The sequence below is a fragment of the Perognathus longimembris genome, chromosome 7 (assembly GCF_023159225.1).
Source record: "Perognathus longimembris pacificus isolate PPM17 chromosome 7, ASM2315922v1, whole genome shotgun sequence".
Classification (NCBI taxonomy): domain Eukaryota; kingdom Metazoa; phylum Chordata; class Mammalia; order Rodentia; family Heteromyidae; genus Perognathus; species Perognathus longimembris.
Window position 1 is genome coordinate 32,878,230 of NC_063167.1, and position 16,049 is coordinate 32,894,278.

At 37.9% G+C, this 16,049-nt stretch overlaps 1 protein-coding gene and 1 long non-coding RNA gene across 2 annotated transcripts in view; one reads left to right on the plus strand and one right to left on the minus strand.

Annotated features, from left to right (window-relative positions):
* Positions 1-16,049, minus strand: part of Agbl4 (AGBL carboxypeptidase 4) — a 1,006,503-nt gene that overhangs the window by 737,398 nt on the left and 253,056 nt on the right. The window lies entirely within an intron of this gene.
* On the plus strand, positions 8,103-15,599 carry LOC125355137. The gene is made up of 3 exons (XR_007211599.1): positions 8,103-8,234; positions 8,607-8,616; positions 15,451-15,599. It is a non-coding gene; the product is annotated as an uncharacterized LOC125355137 (long non-coding RNA).

The window sequence follows — 16,049 nt, forward strand, 5'->3', positions numbered from 1 at the left end:
ACCTTTATGCCAACAAATTAGAGAACTTAGAAGAAATGGATGATTTCCTAAAAAAAGTTCATATCCCCAAATTTAACCATGAAGATTTAAACCTTCTAAACAGACCCATATCCAGTATTGAAATAGAAACAGCAATAAATGATCTCCCATCCAAGAAAAGCCCAGGTGCAGATGGATTCACAACAGAATTCTACAAGGCCTTCAAAACAGAACTCAGACCAATATTTCTCAGACTCTTCAGAGAAATTGAAAGAGAACATTCAATACAGACACATTCTATGAAGCCAGTATAACCTTCATCCCAAAACCAGGCAGGGATTCATCACGGAAAGAGGACTATAGACCAATTTCCCTGAAGAACATAGATGCAAAAATTCTCAACAACATTCTGGCCAATCGACTCCAACAGGTCATCAAAAAAATCATACACCACGATCAAACTGGATTTATCCCAGGGATGCAAAGTTGGTTTACTATATGCAAGTCAATTAATGTAATTCACCAATCAACCGGAGCAAGGTAAAGAACCACATGGTTTTATCTCTGGATGCGGAAAAAGCTTTCGATAAAATCCAGCACTGAGATTCCAGGGAACATTCCTGAATATAATCAAGGCAGTTTATGACAAACCAACAGCAAGCATAACTCTAAATGGTGAAAAACTAAAGCCATTCCCTTTAAAATCAGGAACAAGGCAGGGATGTCCACTCTCTCCCCTGCTCTTCAACATAGTACTAGAATTCCTAGCCAGAGCAATTAGGCAAGAAGAAAACATAAAGGGTATCCAAATAGGAAAAGATGAACTTAAACTTTCTCTCTTTGCAGATGACATGATCCTATACCTAAAGAACCCCATAGACTCTGTCCCCAAGCTACTAGAGCTGATCCAAAACTTTGGCAAAGTTGCAGGATATAAAATAAACCCTCAAAAATCAATGGCCTTTTTCTATGCTAACGAACCAAAGACCGAGGCTGAAATCAGGAAAACAACTCCATTTGCAATAGCCCCCCAAAACATAAAATACCTAGGAATAACCTTAACCAAAGAAGTGAAAGACCTCTTTGACAAGAACTTTAAAAACATGAAAAACGAAATTAACTCAGAACTAAGGAAATGGAAAAACCTCCCATGCTCCTGGATTGGGAGGATTAATATAATCAAAATGGCAATATTGCCAAAGGCTATCTACAAATTCAATGCAATCCCCATTAATATCCCAACACCGTTTTTTAATGAAATAGAGGAAGCAATCCAGAAATCCATATGGAACAATAAAAGACCTAGAATAGCAAAAACAATCCTAAGCAGAAAGAACAGTGCTGGAGGAATTACAATATCCAACTTCAAGCTGTATTATAAAGCTCTAATAATAAAAACAGCTTGGTATTGGCTCTGGAACAGGCCTGAAGACCAATGGAACTGAATTGAAGACCCAGAAATGAACCCACAGAACTACGCCTACTTAATCTTTGATAAAGGAGCTAAAACAATAGTTTGGAAGAAAGATAGCCTCTTTAACAAATGGTGCTGGCAAAACTGGCTCAACACATGCAACAAACTAAAACTAGATCCTTATATATCACCCTGCACCAAAATGAATTCCAAATGGATTAAAGACCTCGAAATCAAAACAAACACCCTGAAAACACTAAAGGAAGGAGTAGGAGAAACATTTGGGCTCCTTGGCGCAGGACAGAACTTCCTTAACAAAGATCCAGAAAGGCTACAAATCAAAGAAAGATTGGACAAATGGACTGCATCAAACTGCAGAGCTTCTGCACGGCAAAGGACATAGCTCACAAGGTAAAGAGAAAGCGCACAGACTGGGAGAAGATCTTTACCGGCCATTCAACGGACAAAGGCCTCATATCTAAAATATATGCAGAACTAAAAAAATTACCTTCCTCCAAAACAAAACCGCAAAGAACCAATAGCCCCCTCATCAAGTGGGCTAAAGACTTACAAAGAGACTTCTCTGATGAGGAAATGAGAATGGCCAAGAAACATATGAAAAAGTGCTCTACATCACTGGCCATAAAAGAAATGCAAATCAAAACAACATTGAGATTCCATCTCACCCCAGTAAGAATGTCATATATCAAGAAAACTAGCAATAACAATTGTTGGAGGGGATGTGGCCAAAAAGGAACCCTACTTCATTGTTGATGGGAATGTAAACTGGTTCAGCCACTCTGGCAAGCAATATGGAGATTCCTCAGAAGGCTCAATATAGAACTCCCCTATGACCCAGCAGCCCCAATTTTTGGGTGTCTATTCAAAAGACCACAAACAAAATCACACCAAAACCACCAGCACAACAGTGTTCATCGCAGCGCAATTTGTCATAGCTAGAATCTGGAACCAACCCATATGCCCCTCAGTAGACGAATGGATCAGGAAGATGTGGTACATATACACAATGGAATTTTATGCCTCTATCAGAATGAACGACATTGTCCCCTTTGTAAGGAAATGGAAGGACTTGGAAGAAATTATACTAAGTGAAGTGAGCCAGACCCAAAGAAACATGGACTCTATGGTCTCCCTTATTGGGAATAATTAGTACAGGTTTTGGTAAGTCATAGCAGAGGATCACTAGAGCCCAATAGCTATACCCTTATGAACACATAAGATGATGCTAAGTGAAAACTCCATGTTATGGAAACGATTCTTATATCACAGTTGTAACTACTTTCAGCGTCCCATGTGTATCTGTAGCTTCTATTATTGATTATGTTCTCTTTTCTCCTTCCTGTGGTTGTACTTACACTATCTCTGTAATCTTATCTGAGTATATTGGAAACTGTGTATACTGGTATTAGAACTAGGAAATGGAAAGCGAATACCAAAATTTGAGAGACACAGGGTAAAAAAAGACAAACAACTACAAAAGCAATACTTGCAAAACTGTTTGGTGTAAGTGAACTGAACACCTCATGGGGGAAAGGGAAAAGGGGAGGAGGGAAGGGGGTATGAGGGACAAGGTAATAAACAGTACAAGAAATGTATCCAATGCCTAACATATGAAACTGTAACCTCTCTGTAAATCAGTTTGATAATAAAAATTTGAAAGAAAAAAAGTGTTGGAAGCACTTAGAATCCAGGCTTAACTCATGTTAATATTTTTCAGCTTTAAATATATGAAAACAAAAATATGTTCATGGGATCATCTCTCACAGAAAACCACACTTTATTTCTCTGTTCATGGTGATAACTGCTACCCTATAGTTACTCTTCATTTATTTTACATTTTGGAGTTTGTGTATAACTTTCCTCTATCAATCCAGTATCCAGCAATCTCATTCTCATAGTTAATCTGTAGATTTCTCTTAGACTTTTATGCAGAAATGCATCCCATCTGGAAAGGACAAGTAATTTTATATTCATCTTTTAAATATGTAGGAATTTGTTATTTCTTTTACTATAGAGTATGGCTATAGCCTAAAATGTAATAGTGAATAGACTTTAAAAGGCATATTTTCTTCTCTTAATGGAAATGGTTCTAAGGCTTTAAGCATTTTGATTGTTAGCAGATAGCCTATATCTAGTTTAAATAATTTCCCTTTAATTTCTATTTTAGAAGACTTAAAATAAAAAATTATGGAAGTTTTTGCTTTTCTTTCATCAACTGATATATGGATCTTGCTACTTTAATCTGCCAACGAAACTGACAATAATTAAAATATCCTGTTTGTAATTATTTTTTCAGTACATCAACATATTTTTCTAAACATTGATAAAATTTGTACTGTAAATACTGAATTTGGAGCTGGGCATCAGTGACTCGCACCTATAACCCTAGCTACTCAGGAAGCTGAGATCTGAGGATCTCACTTTATAGCTAACCAAGGTATGAAATTCCATGAGATTCTTATTAAAAACTACTAAAAAGCCAGAAAGGGTTCTGTGGCTCAAAGCGGTACAGCACTAGCCTTGAGGAAAATAACTCAGGGCCAGAACTCAGGCCCTGAGTGCAAGCCCCAGGACCAGCATAATAAAAAGAAAAATGAGTTGGGGGTCTTTCATTAATATCCATAGAGGAGGAAGCCTATAAATTGTCTTCCTACTATCTTCTTTGCTCTGCTATGAATGTTTTATCATCTTCTTTAAAACAACTGAGTTTCTTTTTTGTTTTAATTTTCATATGAAGTTTTTCTCATGCCAGAGAATATTACAGCCTATAACTCTAAAACTTACATCGTAGAGTTTTGAACCTTATTTCTTTGGTTTCTACTTGAAAAAATCCTCTGCAGTAACTGATTTGCTTTGGTTGAATTAAACAACTGTAAGTTAGGTAGTTCCTTTGCAAATCACATTGTTAGAGTGAAAAGAAATATTTCAAAGAAAAACAAAGAGTTCTGAGGACATAGTACAGTTTCTATACTGCACTACATATATATTTCAAATTTATTTACAAATACCATTGCCCAGTTAAGGCAAAGACGAAGATTTTAAGGTAATATTTGACTTCCTACTACTTGTGCAACTTGGAGACAATTATTTCACTTCTTCCTTCTCTCTCAAGCTAATAAAAGGAAACATAATATTTATCTTAAAGGCAAGTAGAGTTGAATAAACTGTCTATGAGCTTCTGAAGTAGAAACATAATGCCTGTATTTTAAGACTTCCTATGTATGAGTGACAATGTGTAAAGAAGCTTTTTCAAGTAGGCTGACGTGTTCCATCATATCTTTTTCCCTCACAGGAGTCAGTAGCTATACATATATATTTCTCTGACAAGTATATACGAATGAAATATAGAAATAAGCAGCAACCTAGTACTGTAGAGGGTTTGAAGAGAACACTAACATTTATTGACCACTTATTATGCATTAAATCCCGTCTAAGAACTTTACAAACATTAAATATTTACCACAATTTTAAGTCATTAAAATACTAAATTATACTACAACATTTTACATCAGTGTTAACTTAGGGTCAGAGAGATTGAAACAGTATTTAATAGGCAGACACAATTGAAAGCCATTGTATTATGATTTTCAAATCCAAGTTTGTTCTTTTATTTCTTTCAAGGGAAGATGTGATTATAAAGATAGAAGGGGATCATGAAAGAAGGCAACTCAGGGAGTAGGAAAGGAACTGTAAAAAAAGCGGACAGGGGAGACAAAGTTCTTGAGAAAATATATCAGACATTTAAGTAAATAGGTCAACCAGGTTTTCTTCCCATGCTGTAATACTAACCCTGTACAAACACTAATAACTAACCCTATACAAACATTGGCAACAGACAGATTCCTTCCAATCCTCTTAAATAAAATGTATCTAAGAAACTGGTGATTATATAAAGAGAAATAAAAGAAAGTGTATTTCTGGAAGGAGGCAAAGGTGGCAACCTCAGTATAAGAAGATCAGCAGGAAGGATCTCTTGAGAACAAATGAGAGGTGAAAAGAACAAATCAAGAATAATGTAACATAAAAGAAAATGACATTTTTCTTTCCTAAACTAAGGCCAAGAAGGGAGGTGAGGGGAGATTATCATAGCTATATTGTAGGGAGCTTGGATAATTCTAAAGGTCAGGAAAGGAATGTGAGTCACAGGGAAAGTGGGACTATAAGAAACAATTATTATTTTCTTTCTAAACTTTGGAGTTGAAATCTGAACTAGTCAGAATACTGATTCAGAGGCTCGGAGTAGAGCACTTGTTTCTAATTGGCTATAATATTCAGGGAATCATCTACTATGTTGAGGAGACCATTTTAATAGAAAGTAATGAGCCATAACCTAGAAAGTCTTTTCTATTTCTGTTTCTTCAGACAAATGAGCGGTCAGATCCTGATCAATTAATTTGTCAGGGTTTAAAGAAAATATTTTGAGCAGGTTTAAATCAACATCAGTTTGGGGGAAAAAGATTTTTTGTAATCCTAAGAACAAAAAATATGTGGATTTTATCAACAAGAATTATATATTCACCTTGGAATCATATACTTCCTTTATAAATTTAGCTGTTCTATATAGCCTGTGGAAATTTTTATATTTCTTTCTATTTATTCACCCAAAACATTTACTGACTGCCTGCAATGTGCTAAGGAGTGTATACAGTGTGAGAAAAATAAATATGACCCTTGACCTTGAGAAGCATGCAAATTTGTAAGATGAGAAAGAAAATTGTATGCTTATGTAAGTACAAGTGACAAGGGCTGGAGGTGTGGTTCAAATGGTAGAACATTAGCAGTTGAGCAAGCAAACCAAGGCAAATGCAAGGCTGTGAATTCAAACCCCAGTACCAGTAAAACAAACAAACAAACAAACAAAAAACCTCAGAAATGACTATTTGTGTTTTAAAAGAGTACAAGATGATTTAAAAGCCTAAAGGAATACAGGGAGGCATAATTTAGTCTGTGGCCCTGAGCATCTCTCACAAAGTACCATTTCACTTAAACTTAAAAAGATGTCTGAAAACAATGGACAAAAATGTTTATGATCAGGGGCAGGGAGGAAGCTTTTCCTGTAGAAAGAACAATGCACAGGAAGCCCCCATGGTCAGAGATCTCAGCTAACACCCTAGGAATGAAGAAGGTAGAGACAGTGCAAGAAGAGAAGAAATGCAGGCAAAGCCTCCTTTCACAAGATCTTACAGACAAAATAGTGTAGTTCCAAATGAATGGTCACTGAGTTCTGATTTCAGAATGTTTGACATAACTTTAAATCATTCTGACATTGCTTTATTAAAAAGTAAACCTTATTTTATTTTACATAATTTTTTTCTTTTTTCTTTTTTGCCAGCCTCAGGGCCTGGGCACTATCCCTGAGCTTCTTTTGCTCAAGGCTAGCACTCTACCACTTACTTGAGCCACAGTACAACTTCCAGCTTTTTCTCTTTATGTGGAACTGAGGAATCGAACCCAGGACATCATGCATACTAGGCAAGCACTCTACCACTCAGTCACACTCCCAGCCCTTAATTTTTTCTTAATTTAAAAATGCTAGTTTTTAAAACATTTTTAGTTTTTTAGTTATCTTTAAGTAGTTGTACAAAGGAGGTACCATTTAACAAAGTAGTTTATGAATACAATGTACCTTGATCAATATCACTCCCTTCACCATTCTCACCCCCTTTCATTCACCTTTCCCTTACTTTTCTTAATCTGTGATATACACCATGAGTTCGTGACTTAAAAAACCCAAGGAAAGTTGTTATACCCAAGCTGCAGCCAGGACTTTAACGGGGAGGTCATAACTTCCCTGGGAATGGCAGCAAAGATAGAAAGAAGGCACTAGAAGTGAAAATTTAAGACTAAGAAATGAAGTTATTAGTTCAGCCCCCACCCCCCCCCCCCATGTCCCCCGTCCCACCTCTCAGTGGCTATCTCAGTTCTAACCTCAGTTGTTACAGGGCAGTATAGGAACTAAGAGAGACCATTTTCTCATAATCTTTCCCAACTCTTAATGAAATATAATTTATAAAAGCTCACATTAAACTCCTAGTGGTAAGAGACACAAGAGAGTACATGAGCTATGGCTTTTGACACTGTGGGTCTATTCCAGGCTCCATCATTAACATAGTGAATATCTTTGTTTTGAGACTTTTAGTAGAACTTTAATATACTTTAATTGTCATTTCTATGGTATGAATCATCTTGTTAAAATATAATTTTCAAGGAGTTAAATTTATTTACTTAATTAGAAGTCTATTGTCTCCTCAATATGCATATTCTCAGAAGTCATCTCACATTTGCAAATGGGAAGGATAAGGGTGAAGAGAATATACCCCTTAGCATAATAACATCTAATTACAGGATTGCATTAGTGTACTCTTAACTGTAATCACATAAGATTTTATCCAGTACCAAGAAAATACTGTTCTTTCAATACTAAGCATCTTAGTGTTTGAACATCAATACAAAGTTTTTCTCTGTCCAGATGTGAGGTATTTCACTGAAGAATTAAGGAAGGAAAACAAAACAAAAACCAGGCTTACAGATTTTTATGTCACTATTTTGATTAGTGATGAATTATAAAGATTTCCAGAAATAACTAATTATAAGAATAGAGAAAAGAAGAATAATGTATAATCATATGGAGTTTAATAGGTTTATAAAAATGGTTTCCAAGTTTGAAATGTAAATGTTATCCTTTAGTTCTCACAATGACCAAAACAGAGAGGAATTACTACTCTTTCTTATGGTCTGAATATGAGATGCCCTCCAAAATTCTGGTATGTTGAAGGTTTTGTCCCAAGCTGGTGTCCCAATCACTTACTGAGAGGTGATTGTGTCATGGGGGTATTAACTTTACTAGTGGATCTAGACTTCGATAAGTTCACAGCTGTGTAGACTTTTAGGAAGTTAGGCTAGTTGGAAGAAGTAGGTCCCTAGGACATGCCTTTGAAAGGCAAAGCCTCTTCTTTTTAAATTGAATTTTATTGTCAAGGTGATGGACAGAGAGGTTACAGTTACATACATAAGTTAGTGAGTACATTTCTTGTCATACTTGTTACACTGTCCCTCATTTTCTCCCACCTTCCTTCCCTCCAACCTTAACCCCCCCCCCGCCCCCCGCCAGTTGTAGAATTAATTTCCAACATACTGTCTTGTGAGGATTGCTATTGCAATGTAAGGCCCTTTCTCTTTCTCTGCTTCTTAGATTTCATCAAGTGAATCATTTTGTTGTTTCACACCCTTTGCTGTGATTTCCTGCCTTACCATGGGTCCGGAAACAAAGGAGTCAGTAGCCATGTGCACCTAACCTCTAAAACTATGAATCAGAAAAATCTTTTCTTCTTTGGGTATTTTTTGAAACTGATTGGCACAGTCCTGATTTATGAATAAAGAAATTAAGTGTCAAGAAAGTCCACATTTTGGAGAGTTTGTGGGAATCATCACAAGAAATCAGAAGCAAATTTAATAACAGAATTTCCTTGGTCTGTTACATGAGAAAATCTATGTCAGGAAGGTATTGAAACTTCTTTACCTGTAAAATGTCCTAGATTATAAGATACTAAGAACAGAAAGAGAGAATACGACAATAGGTTTCACTTGAGGAAAGCACTAATATCAAATTAGCACAAATGAGAATGAAACAGAATCTGGGAAAACACAAAACAGTAAGATCCCAGTCCAAACCATCTTAGGCCTAAGAAAGAATGATCCTACCACAAAAAATAATCAACATAAACAAGCTGGCCCAGTGGCTCAAACAGTACAGTGACCAACAAGCATGAGTCTCTGAATTCAACTCCCAGTAATTCCAGAAAAATATATTAAATGAACAAAATTGTATATTTTATCATGTATTATATAACTTTTGAAATATGCATATATTCACATACATATATAACTAGATAATATGCAAAATTTCATATACCTTTAATGAAAATATTTAAAATTTTACTTGCTGGTAAACTTCAGAATAAATTGTTCTTAACTACAGTCATGCATTGCACATCTAAATGAAATTTGACATTGTTTAACCAACATTTCCCCCTTCGCATCCTATCTAGACCCCTAATTTATTTTATTTATTATTTTTGTCAGTCATGGGGCTTGAACTCTGGGCCTCTGTGCTGTCCCAGAGCTCTCCAGCTCAAGGCTAGTGCTCTACCACTTGAGCCAAGCCAATTTACTTTCTATCACTAGCAGGTCAACATTTTTAGATTTTATACACACATATAAAGTGTCTTTATACGCCTGACTTATTTAACTTACCATAATGCCCTTCAGGTACACTGGCACTGTCATAATGAGATTTGCATCTTTTTAGAGAATGAGAAGTATTTTACTCAAGAGTGTTCATATACAATTTTTCCTCTTTCATTCACTGATGAACAATGGATGATTTTATATCTTGGCTGTTGTGGAAAAATGCTGCAGTGAACATGAGTGTGCAGGTGTTTCTTTGACAACAATTTAATTTCCAAGTAGCTTGGAGACAATCTTTTTTTTTTTTTTTTTTTTTTTGGCCAGTCCTGGGGCTTGGACTCTGGGCCTGAGCACTGTCCCTGGCTTCTTTTTGCTCAAGGCTAGCACACTGCCACTTGAGCCACAGCGCCACTTCTGGCCATTTTCTGTATATGTGGTGCTGGGAAATCGAACCCAGGGCCTCATGTATATGAGGCAGGCACTCTTACCACTAGGCCATATCCCCAGTCCAATATTTCATTTTTAATTTTTGAGAAATCTTCATATTGTTCTCTATAACAACTGTAAAAAGTTACCTTTCCATCAATGTTGAAGTTGGATCCTTCCTCTTTACATGCTAACCATCAGTTATTAACTTTTGCCATTATGATAATAGGCATTCTAACAGGGAAATGTAGTCTTATTGTGGTTTATGCGTTTCCCTGGTCATTCGTGATATGTAACATTATTTCCAACACAGATGGTAAGTTCCTTATCTTCTCTTGAGAAATGTCTGTTCAAGTCCTTTGCCTAAATTTTAACTTGGTTATTTTTCTTGTTAATGAATTGTTTGAATATATGTATGCGTGTGTGTCTGTGTGTGTGCAGATGTATGTATATATATGTGTGTGTGTGTACATACATACATATATATGTATGTACACACATATATATATATGCCCTTGGCAGATATGTGGCTTGAAAATATTGTCTCCATCTTGTTTTCTTTGCCCTTTAAAAGCTTTGTAGTTTGATATGAAACCATTATGTCTACCTATCTTGTCTGAGCTTTGGGAATTATATCCAAAAAGTCATTTCCTACATATAGAGCCAATCAGCCAGTGATGAGCTTTTATTTTCTTCTACTAGTTTTATAATTTCAAGTTCCATGTTTTTATTCATTTGAGTTTACTTATGTATATGACATGAAATAAGGGGTGTATTTTCATTTTGCATATAGATTAACAGTTTTCACAATGCAATTTACTGAAGAAATTGTCCTTTTACCATTACGTGTTCTTGTCAACTATGCCAAAAATCAATTGACAGAGAGTGAGTCTATTTCTGGCTTTCAAGCCTATCTCATTGGTCTGCATATCTGTTTCATATTAATGTGGCTTTTAATACCATAACATTCTAATACTTCTTTACTTCATATGATATGATGCCTCCAACTATTCTTTCTAATTCAAGTTGCACTGGATATTCAGATTTTTGTGTTTCCACACAAATTTTAGGATTTTTTCTATTAATGTGCAAAATGTTATTTGAATTTTCGTAATTACATTAAATTTAATATCACATTGCATTATGTTGCAACAGACTTCCATTGTGGACTTTTTAACAATTTTAATTCTTATAATAAACATCAGCTGTCTTCCCATTTATTTGTGCCTTTCAATGCTTTTTGTGAATATTTTATAGCTTTAAATATAAATGTATTTTATACCCTCAGATAAATTTATTCCTAAATATTTTATTTATTTACTTATTTTACTTCTGTGACTGATACTATTTTTACTAATTTATTTCTAGATGGCTTATTTTTAATGCAGAGAAACACCATAGTTTTTTTGTGGTGGTTTTTGTGTGTGTGTGTGTGTGTGTGTGTGTGTGTGTGTGTGTGTGTGTGTGTGTTTTGTCTGTCATGGAGTTTGAACTCAGGGCCTGGTTGCTGTTCCTTAGCTCTTTTGCTAAAGGCCAATGTTCTACCACTTTGAGCCATAGTGCAACTTCCGGGTTTTGAGTGGTTAATTGGAGATAAGAGTCTCACGGGGACTTTTCTGCCTTGGGTTGGCTCTGAACCCCTCGTGTTCCTCAGATCTCAGCCTCTTGAGTAGGTTTACAGGCATGAGCCACTGGTGCCAAACTTAATATAGAGTTTTACATATTGATTTTTTATTCTGAAACTATTGATTTGTTAGAGAGTTTTTCTTTATAGTTTCTACATAAAAGATCACATCACTACAAAGAAAGACAACTTAAGTTCTTCCTTTCCTGTGGGGAACTCCTGCCTCAGGTGCTTTGTATCATTGAGAGGCGGTTCTACCCCTCCGCTTCTGCCACCGTCCGGCCCTTTCAAAACAGCAGCTCATTCCTGCCATTAAATGAGTCTTAGCATTGACTTGGCTCCAGGACTGTCTGTTTGTCCTCCGACGAAAGGGGGGCTGGGGTGGCAGTCTGTCTGCCCTCTTTTCCTCTTCTTGGCTTGTCCAGGTGGGGCGTGTTTTCCCGTCTCTCCCGCAGGACAGGAGAGTATGGGAGGCTAAAAACCCCAACATTCTAGCGCCCAATGTGGGGCAAAGGACATAAGAGGTGAAACTGTCGGCGGGCCAGGCCAATTGGATTCTGAGGTGAGGGTACCCCCGAAAAGATGGGGCAGGCACTAACTCAGCGTGATGACTAAGCGTTCAAAGCGCTGAGCTTCATGCTACAAAATGTAGGTTTGGAGGTCTCAGACTCCCAGACCAGAAGGGTCTGGGAAGCGTTGAAGCACGCCACGCTCTGACTGGTGGCTGCCGGCCTTTTCAGCCTGGCTGCTTGGGAGGGGGGCAGCCGTCCCACTGCCAAGGAGGAGAGGGGCTCAAAGCCTCATTCTGATGGGCCCTTAGACAAGCCTCCTTGGCCTGATCACCTGGATCCCAGGCCAAGCGCCTCGGCCCCAGGACACTTGGCGAACGAGCGAGGTGGGGGGCGGTGGCAGCGTCCGCAGCCTCCTCACCCCCTCCTCCACAGAAGGCTTCCCACCATCTTTTGCGGACACGCCCTGGGGACAGTAAAGGCCCTTTTACTCTCACTCCAACTGCTTCTGAGGCCTGGGAAGCATTTGCTGAAAAATGTCTTGGATGGGGGGTAGTCAGCCCCCTGGCTGCCCAGGAGGAAAAGGGCATATTTACTTAACATCTGTTGATGGCTAAACAAAAAAGACTTTCGGTTCTTGTTCATGTTTGCTAAATTGGAGATTCGGTTAAATTCTGCTTGTTTGGCTAAATCCTAAATTTTCTCTAGCATTGAGCACATGGTGGACAATAGAATTGGTTGGAGGTGGAGCCCACCCATCCCCCAGATGATGGGCGTGCCAAATTCCTCAAGGCTGGGCAGGGGCTTGGAGGCTCCCAATAACCCTGCCCCCCACCTTGAACTCTGTAACTGTGGCCTTGAAATGAAGGTGTCTTGCTGTGATCCTGCTAAGGCTCTGACCAGCTCCACCGCCATTAAGCTGTGCCACGTGTCTGTTCTGCTCGTGTCCTGTCTCCCATCTCCTGGACCTTCTCTGCTCATAGCATCCCACTTCAGCTCCCCATTGGAGCTGAACTAGTTTTTCAAAATTTGGCTTCTTCATTTCCTTGCCAGATAATCTGTGAAAATTTTTGTTTCCTAGGAAAAGTTTTTTTTTTTTGTTTTCTAACTGATCACGTGGTTCTAAAATATGGGCAAAATAATATCATTTTGCCACTGGAATTCCAGAAAACTTACATGGCCAATTCAGAAAAAGAAAATTTTTTTCTAAGCGCGCCCAAAGCTTGTGCACAATTGTCTGTCTGTCTGTGGGCAAAACATGTAAAAACTAGCATCATGGTTTAAAAATCAATTGCCTTTTTAACTATTTTAACTTGCTTAAGTTTTATGTTGAAAGGATCCTTGCAGCCTGTAGGTGGAGTCACAGTAAACAGCCTGGAGGCATCCTGACTTATCACCAGACTCTAAGCCAAAGGGGGAAAAAAAAATCAACACCAGGTTTTAAACCCAAACTGATCATGTTTGGGTGCAAGCAAATGTTTCTAACAAAAACTCCAAAGATTCAAATATGCAGCATGTGATATACAATGATGTAAAATCGGTGTGTTATTTTTTATGTCTATCTATGCTAAAAGTCAAATGTACATCTGATCCTGACAATTCTTTGGTATAGACTAAGATTTTGCTTCTCCATTTTTCTCCCCTGTGCTCTCATAAACTCTTTAAGATCAAGGGACCAGAGTCATTTTGGATTGAGTGTGCAAATGTGGCTGCTAACCTCGATTTTTCTGACCCAGGATTGCTATTTTGCTTTATAGGATGCAGGTCTAGCTGTGTGGACTGTGGCGGTCCGGGGCTACAGGAAGCTGCCTCCACAGTCTGCTCCCAAACTGCCTGGTTTCACTACTAGTGATTCCTTACTCTCCCTCTCTTACATGGAAAACTGCTCAGGGAATCTAGCAGTCCTGTGAAGATTTTGACAGGCCCAGAATGCTCCTGCCCTGGCTCTGTGCTGCCCCTCTCCCCCCCCCTCCCCCCCCCTCTGGCCAGGTTAGAGTTGGGTTTACTCCAAGGTTAAAAGCATAAGAGTTGTGTTTGGTGGCCACAGAATTGCATTGGGGTAGCATTGGTGTCTTCCCCCTGCATGTCTCAGAAACTATCATGGCTGCTGCAGACTGCAGACTTGGTTGGCCTTTGGTTTTTGTGGATTTCTAAAATCTGTTTAAAGTTGTCACCCTGATTAAACCAGTAGGGCACCAGCCTACAAAAGCCAGAGTACTCAGAGTAAGCAACCAGGGAATACTGGGAGATTTCAAATGTTTTTAACCAGTCTTGTGTAGAAATTTGCAGGCAACCCAGCAGGAGGTGTAACAATATATCCAGAGAACTCTGAGAGATGCCACTACAGCCTTGCCCAGATCCAACCCATCTCTCCTGCCTGCCTTCATCACACATGAGTAATGAAGCCTGCTGATCCAGGATGGAAGACACAGCCACTCCTGAAGCTGAGACTGTTACATTGTCTTGACCCTTTGCCCTCTTGATTGTTAATTCATTTGTGCTCTCTTCCACCTGCCAGTAAGGTTAAATGATGATTTGATTTGATGGCACAAGGATCTCATTCAGTCTGCTGCTCTCTAAGTGTTTCATCAGAGCTCTGGCAAGTACTTGTTGGTCAATTCTTGACAAGGTACAGGTAAGCTCTAGTCCCCTTGGTCTCTTTGTTGCTTTAATTGGAAATAAAAAGGGATTTTATGGCTAAAACTCCTCGGATAGCAGTTCAAAGCCAGCCCGGGCAGAAGAAAAAAAAACTCCCTCTAAAACTCCATCTCCCAACTAACCAGCAAAGAGCCAGACTGGAAGCTTGGCTCAAGAGAACCAACGAAATGCTGAAAGCGGCACCGTGGCTCAAGTGGTAGAGTGCTAGCTTTGAGCAGAAGTGCTCAGGGACAGTGCCCAGGCCCTGAGTTCAAACCCCATGAATGCCAATGGGGGCAAGCCATCCCAGCAACAAGCACCTAGACCCCTGGGACTCAGCCAGTTCAGGGAACAAGGATCATGGAGAGGAGTAAGAGGAGAATGATGTCACATCCTAAATGGAGTCACTTTGTCTCACCCTTTCAAAATTAATCAGAGCCCGGAGATCAGGAGGAATAGTTGTTTACCCACCTAATGTCCATACCTGTCCATTTTCCATCTGGGCAGAAACTTGCATTCTTGCCCTTGTTACTTGCTATATATATATAGATATCTAGATATCTAGATATCTCTAGATATCAAGAGATATATAGATTTTTCTCCAGAAAAACTGATATTAGTTCATTAAACTAATGCAACATTAAATCCATCAGATTCTTGGCTTTTCTTTTAAGGAAGAGTTTTAAATTTTTTATTTTATTTCTTTACTCATTCGTGGCCTCTTCAGATTCTCTACTTCAGAATTCAGTATTTGTAGACTGTATGTCTATAAGCCTTTATTCATTTCTCTCAACGCATTTAGTTGGTATCTAATTTTTCATAGCAGTTAATATCTTAGGACACTATGTACATCTGTAGTGTTAGTAGTAATGTATCTTGTTTTCTTTACAATTGAACTTGAGTCTTCTTTTACATTAGGTGAGCCTATTGATTTTGTTTATCTTAATAATAAGAAAATCAACCATTTCAATGATGATTTATTTATACTTCTCTCATTTCATTTATTTTTGCCTTTGATTTATTATTTCCTTCTTTCTATTAAGTTTGGCTTAATTTGTTATTCTTTATCTAGTTCCTTAAGGTAAAACATTAAAATACTTGAGAAATTTCTTCTTTATTGATGTAATTATAGCTTTCTATAAATTCTTTTCTTGGAACTATATTTTCTGCATTCCAAAGCTTTTGTATTTGTGTTTCCATGTCATCTATGTGGAAATCATTAGAACATTTCCTTCTAAGTTTTTCAGTGTAT